A 7,506-nucleotide genomic window follows, 5' to 3' on the forward strand; every position below is an offset into this window, starting at 1 on the left:
CCGAAGATTCGTAAAAATAAACAGTAATTCTGTGAATAAAACAATTTTAAAAAAATACGAGAAAATCTAACAACACATAGAATAAACAATAATTACATGAATCCAAAGAACTTTTAGACATACAAGAAAATCTATAAATAAATAAAAATATGCGATTAAGAATAATTATGAAGGGCGTGGCCTTGAGTGAGCTTGGGCCCAGCGCTCGCTCAGGAGTGGCGCTTGGTGCTGGTTAGTTGCGGTCACTGCTGTGTTGGCGGAGGCCATTAGCCACATCCTGGCTCCAGTGACCCAGTGTCTCATCAGGCCGGCGAATCCCATATAAATGTCACCAGAAGATACTAACGCGTCTACATAATTCATATTATATCACACACAATGTAATATTCCAATTTTGTAGGCCACTATCTTTTTTAACACATCAATTTAAATTTGAATTTTGTTTTCGTGATTAAATGACCCAATGAAGTTGAAATTAACGCAATCTTGGAAATGGAAATTAACCCCTTTCCCGACACCCGATCAAGCTTAATTTCGGCAGATAGACTCGTTATCGATGACAATGCATTCAAACTTTGGTGGCATTAATGGATGACATTTAATTATACAAATTTACAGCAGTTAATTTACGACATAAATTTCGGTACAATCCAATCAGGATTTGGCTCAAGTGATAGAATGGTTCACTTATTTTAGTCACTCCCCGGTGAGGAAAAATTCAATCCTCAGACAAACTGTAATGTATGGAGTATTATCGTGCCTATATTATATCGTGTCGGGTAGTATGCAATAATACTCTTAGGTGATCTATAATAATAATAATAATAATAATAATAATTGGATAATTTGTAGAGCGCCGTTTTTGTGAAAAATCACCTCAAGGGCGCTGTACAATTTATTTCCTAGGATCTACATTTGTTATTTAGACCAACTGTGCCAGCACGAGGTTCTTCATCCGTTCAGGCATGTGTCTGCCGCCAATATAGCGCTGACATGTGTCTGCTGCCAATAAAGAGCGCCGACACAACATCCTCACATAGACAACAAACCTTGGCAGCACCGTACTTTTATTTATCAGGGAGCTGCTTGTAACAGAAGAGGGCGCACAACTAACGTGCATCGCCTTTTATAAGATCTTGCAAGCATTTCATCTCGCTTGCACTCATCCACATTCTTACAGACATCACACAAACGAAAAAAAAAAAATACATATTATTAAAAATAGATGTATTACAGTAAAAAAAATACTTTGTCTTGACCAATTGTTTTATTTTTTTATGTATTTATCGTGTTATAGGTTCATTTAAAAAATAACCAATTCCAGGGATGAAATTAACTAACTAACGATCACGCCGGAGAGCAACTCGGTTTTGGCATACACTCCTTGCTTCATTCATATTAGATAAATCGTATCATACATACTCTTCTATAATTCTGACTCTTAACGTGGTCCGACTCAAGTATATGATTTACTTGATCGTGCCATGTCTTCCTCGGGCGTCCCGGCTTCTTCCACCATTCATGAATTAAATTTATTTCCTACAACATATTCCAATATTCATTGAGGCAGATAGCGCTGTGAGATCCAATATGTACTCTAAGGGCCTTATTAATAAATGTGTTTTAAATTTTACACAACTGAATAACAACCATTGATGTATCGTAGGTTGTTTATTAGTAAGGCTTTAAGCCCTAAGCACAAAATCAAAGAAACCAGTCACAAGCAATTAATAGAAAGCACGCATGGGGTATCCGCCACCAAAATGTTTGCACCATGGAACATACTCTTAGCTTTGCACAATGGAGATAAAGTAGGGTAGTTGTTCTTGCTGGTTGGCCATCCCACGGGTATTATCTCAGTCCTGTATCAAGGTCTAACCAATTGAGAAATTATCGCGCTGGTGGTGCGACAAATCTGTTTCATGATTATTTTCTATTTTTTCGCAAAAGTAATGTTTCGTACGGCGCACAGTGGGGTATTTTATCGTGAAAGTTGGCCAAAACTATTGAATTATAATTTTAAACCAAAAAAACTGTGAATGCAAAGTGTTAAACTTTTTTTTTTCATTTTTCTATTGCTGGTGGTCCCTTTCTCTATAAAATTAAAATTAAATGACAATGTGATTTTTAAGCAACTCTTTTTTATTTTCTCAGAATTAAGTGATTTATTGAAGCCTTTGTTCCAAAAAAGTGCACTATTCATCAATATTTGAACATCTAACCCGTAAACGGACTTTCGAGAAAACTTTACAATCACCTGAATTTCTAAAAATTATATATAAGAATAAAAAAAAAAAATTGACCCCTAAAAGTGTAAAACGAAAGTAAAAAATATGGCGCAAAAAGATATTATGAAAAAAACCTCCATACTTGACCTCTCTACTCTGATATACACGCCACATACAAAACATTAAAAGAAAACATATAATCGATATCCTACATGAAATACTTAATTTCAGTAAATTATTTCATCACTGTAAACCAATGTCCCTACTGTTTTTTCTATAATATCAAATAAATAAGACGCAAGGTTCTGCATCTGTTTTATTGACTAACATTTTCAGTCTAGTTCTCAACCAGTTTAAGTTGTTGGCTTATTATACAGGGTGTATCGGCACTAACCCGACAAACTTTAACCAGCTATTCCTTAGCACATTTGGAGTAAAAAATGTTATGAGCACTTTGCTGTCCGGTAGCATTTTTTTTTTCAATTAAAAACAAAAAAAAAAAAATTTCCACACTACATCACTGTCATTGGCATTGCGTTTCGTGTTCAACAGCTGTTATAAGCAAGTATGTCAAAAAGCGTCTTCGCTCTTTCGCACACACTAAATGATAATAGTTAAAAATGAGACGACTGTTCCCTTGCCATTTCGTTGTGATTGTAAAAGTGCGCCAATATAGGTACACACGGGCATTATTCAACGGAATTCGAATAAAATATTTGCCAGATGGGTTTTCAAACTTTGACAAAGGATAAAACAGTGGTGACATGTGGTGAAAATATGAATAATAATTTTTTTATTTAAAAAAAACGTTACCGGACAGCAAAGTGCACATAAGATTTTTTACTCCAAATATGCTAAGGAATAGCTGGTTAAAGTTTGTCGGGTACGTGCCGATACACCCTGTATAGTATGGAGCATGGTAGTAAGAATAGCATAATTTCATGGTACATACATGTCCACTATATCATACATATACATATGTGTCTCGCTAAGTAGTAAGCTAACGAGATTCCTCGCACGAATGTAAGTTGGAGCAGTGACACATCTCAAATTTAACATTTACGTATATAATTGCGTCTATCAATAATAAAGTCCAAAGTATTTTATCGACCTCGTAATTTTTTTTAAAGAGTTTGTGAGACAAACACAGAATTACAAAATATACTAAATTCAGTTTGCTATATGTACGAGACGATTGGTGGCATTTGTATAAATAATGTAAAGTGTTTTCCAATAAGAGGTGTTATTTTGAATAGCCCGCTATTTCAGTAGATGTTACTTTTGAAGCTGTCATTTTTTATCTGGGGCTCGGAAAACCCAAGAGTTATTGTTGAAAAGCCTCTCTATCCTCAACGTGTGACTGTTTGGTGCGGTGTATGGTCCGGCGGAGTCATTGGACCTTACTTTTTCGAAAATGAGGCTGGAGCAACAGTTACGGTGAATGGATTGCGCTATCGAGAGATGATTAATGAATTTTTATGGCCGGAATTGGATGGTATTAATTTAGACAACGATTACTTTCAACAAGACGGCACTACGTGCCACACAAGCAACGAAACCATTGATCTTTTACGATTGAATATCAAAATAACACCTCTTATTGGAAAACCCTGTATTTCACAAACGATGACAATTGTTACGCAAAGAACTTTTCAGGGAGTTATGCAGAGAAGAGAAGTGAATCTAAGTCAATCGCAGACAGAAAATAAATTCGAGATCTGGATTGAAATATGAGTTACTACTGGGCAACTGATTTTAAATACACTGGTATATTTTAATACACTTTATATTTAAATACACTAATTTTAAATACCTGATTTTAAACAGGGAAAAACTGAATGTACTACTAAATAAAACACTGGTAAATATTTCAACGTGGAGGCTTGATTTTTAGGTGAGTTATTACTCCTTTAGTGGAGATTTTTGAGCTGATATAAAAATGTTTTTTTTTAAGAAAGACAAATATTTCCGGGTTACGAATAATCTGACAATATTTGAAAATCTCCTACTACCACCACAGTAAGCGGAAAATGTTGCTTGTGTTGTGATGGAGGACTTAGCCAGCAAAGAAATTGAAAACACTACGCCTGGGTGGGACCTAAACGCAATGCCGACTCAGTCACTGACTGGTCTAGTTAGGTATTTTTTTATTGAATGCTATATTTTTCAGCCAGGATTGCAAAAATAGTGCTATCCCAGTCAGTTCAACTCACCTCGACCATTATCTTTAATGCTCAACATTTTTTCTAAGTCAGGAAAATACAGATAGATGTTGGTTTTCAGGCTATTATTTTATTTACTAGTTATATCAGTATGCTGTGATTGGCTGTGGGTTTTGGGCCAATAGAAGTTATAAGCCGTATTTCATCTGGTAGAAAGTGGTGGGGAAACAACGTAAATATTGAGGCAGTTCCTTAGTTGTGGTCAGTTCCTTGTCTGAGGAGTCCGGGTGAAGAGTTAGGTTGGCTATTTAGACGATATTTAGTGATTCAGAATCTGTTATTGATGTTGCACGTAACATTCATTAGAAATTACATCTATTTTTGTATTTTGAAAAAAAAACGTGAAAATGTGCCGGTGGCACGGTATCCCAAGGTTTCGGGGTCTGGGTTGTAGAACACGCCTTCCTCAGAATGCTCCAAAACATGCAATTTTAGTAGGGTTTTTGAGGTAAAATATTTTACCCTACCGAGAAAATGCAAGGTCTATAGTAGCCAGATAACATTTCAAACACCCATGTGAGGTAAAAATTATGAGGCGCAATGACGCCGTTCTAAAATTTCAATAACTTTAAATCCAGTAAATTTAAATGATTCACCACTTCAAGGAAAAAAAGAATCAATAAAAAAAATGTCTCCCTCAAATTACAGGGTCCGTTTATTCACGTAAATTCAATTTTGATTTACCAAATGTCGTCATGTAATTTAATGTCCCATACACGTCATATATTATTTTATAGTCTAAAAAGTCTAAAAAATTCCCTAACGACGAAAAAATCGCTACTTTCTTCAAGAAATATCGAAACAAACTTACGCTTTTAATTAGACTGACTAAAGAAAAGTATTTTCGTGATAAATTAAAAAATGCTGGTCAAGACAGCAAAGAGTTCTGGAAAATTATCAAAACAATAACCAACAAAAGCATAAAACAAAAATTTCCAAAAGAAGTTACTCATCAAGGAATCAATACTGACACAGAAAAAAACCCAAAACTTTGTGGTGATATCTTTAACGATTATTTTGTTAATGTCGGCGCTAATCTTGCTAGTAATATTATCCTAGACAAAAAACAAACTCAACAACCAGAGCTAAACCCAACTTTTGAAGAAGGTTTCCACACATTTGCTTCAGTAACTGATAAAGAAGTTGAAAACGCTATAATAAGTCTACGAGGATCAGCGAGCCCTGGCTACGACAACATAACTGTAAAAACATTAAAAACTGTACGTGAGATAATCAGCAAACCAATTGCTCATATAATAAATGTTAGTCTGAAGAAGGGCATATTCCCGAACATCTATAAGAAGACTCTTGTGACCCCTCTTTTTAAAACTGGTGACGAAAAAAACACTTCTAACTACCGTCCCACAGCACTCACATCAAATATAGCAAAAATCTATGAAAAAATTGTTAAAAAAACAACTCAACAACTACATAAAAGATAAGAAGATAATGAGCCCAAACCAGTTCGGATTTAGGGACAATCTCAGCACACAGGATGCGATTGCTAAATTGACATCAAAAATAATGCAAAAATTAGATAATGGAGAGTAAAGTGTCTTGGAATCTTCATTGATCTCCGCAAAGCATTTGATAGCATATCACACTCAAAACTCACTGAGAAACTAAAACAAATTGGATTGGACGGAATAGTACTATCATGGTTCCAAAGTTACCTAAAAGAGAGATTCCAATATGTCAAAATCAATAATACCCTTAGTGAACCCAAAACCTCATCTTTTGGCATACCGCAAGGAACTGTCATCGGTCCAATCCTTTTAATTATATATGTAAATCAAATGTTCACTCTTCCCATTGTTGGAGATATCATATTTTACGCAGACGACACTGTAGTTATCACAAAAGGAAAATCATGGGAGGAAACAATGAGGATAGCCAATATCAATATAAACATACTCAAAACATGGTTCGACCTAAATTGTCTCTCACTAAATACCGAGAAAACATATTTCATCCCATTCTCTTTGCAGGAAAAAAATTTTGAAAACAATATTACCATTAAAATCCATTCATCACAATGTGAAAATAAAAAAGAATGCGGTAATGTAAATTGTTTACCAATAATATGCAAAAATAGTATAAAGTATCTGGGTATCATAGTAGATAGACAATTAAAATGGAACGAACAAGTCCAAAATACGGCAACCAGAGTAAGAAAACTTATTTACTTATTCATTAGATTGAGAAACATCCTTTCATATAATATGATTAAAATTATATATTTTTCTCTTGCCCAATCCATATTACAATATGGTATAATCGGTTGGGGAGGGACTTTCAAAACTAACCTTTCACCTGTAGAAAAGGTTCAGAGGTTAATTTTGAAAGTCATCCTAAGAAAACCATCGATATTTCCAACCACGGAGCTGTTTGACTCGTTTAGGGTTCTTAGCTTAATCAAAATTTTTAAAAAGAATGCACTGTTACAAATTCATAAAGACCATTTCAATTCAACAATTTCTACAAAAATAAGTAACCGATCTAGATCACGTGGTAACTTAGAAATTCCTGTTGGACAATCAAGGAGATTGTCCAACATTTTTATTGTCCAACCGAATCAGTCATTACAATTACAGGACCGCTTATAAACCAGGGTTCGATTCCCGCTACAATGCAGAAACATTACAATATATATATATATATATATATATATATAAACTGTAATTTTTATGTTACTTGGTAAGTAAAAAGCCTAACTTTAATATGAATATCAAATGAATTTTAAAACATTTGTAGATGGCTTTAAAAAACTTCTATCGTAATATAAAGAATATGGGTTACATTATACGAATATATTTTTAGAGATATTATATTTAGGGAAAATTATTGGTCATGTATACCTTATCAGGAAAGAGGAACTTTTGTACCTGATAAGGGAGCCAGAATTCTTATTTTGGTTTTTTATAAGAATTTTAATTCTTTTTTAAAAAAAAGTGTTATATTTTATTTGTTTGTTCTGATTGGTTGATGTTGTTAGATTGAAATTATACAATAAATATGTATGATACATCGACCAAATAGGTATGTTAGTTAGTTAG

This window comes from Hesperophylax consimilis, chromosome 13 (assembly GCF_061612785.1).
Source record: "Hesperophylax consimilis isolate HC1 chromosome 13, BYU_Hcon_1.0, whole genome shotgun sequence".
Taxonomy (NCBI): domain Eukaryota; kingdom Metazoa; phylum Arthropoda; class Insecta; order Trichoptera; family Limnephilidae; genus Hesperophylax; species Hesperophylax consimilis.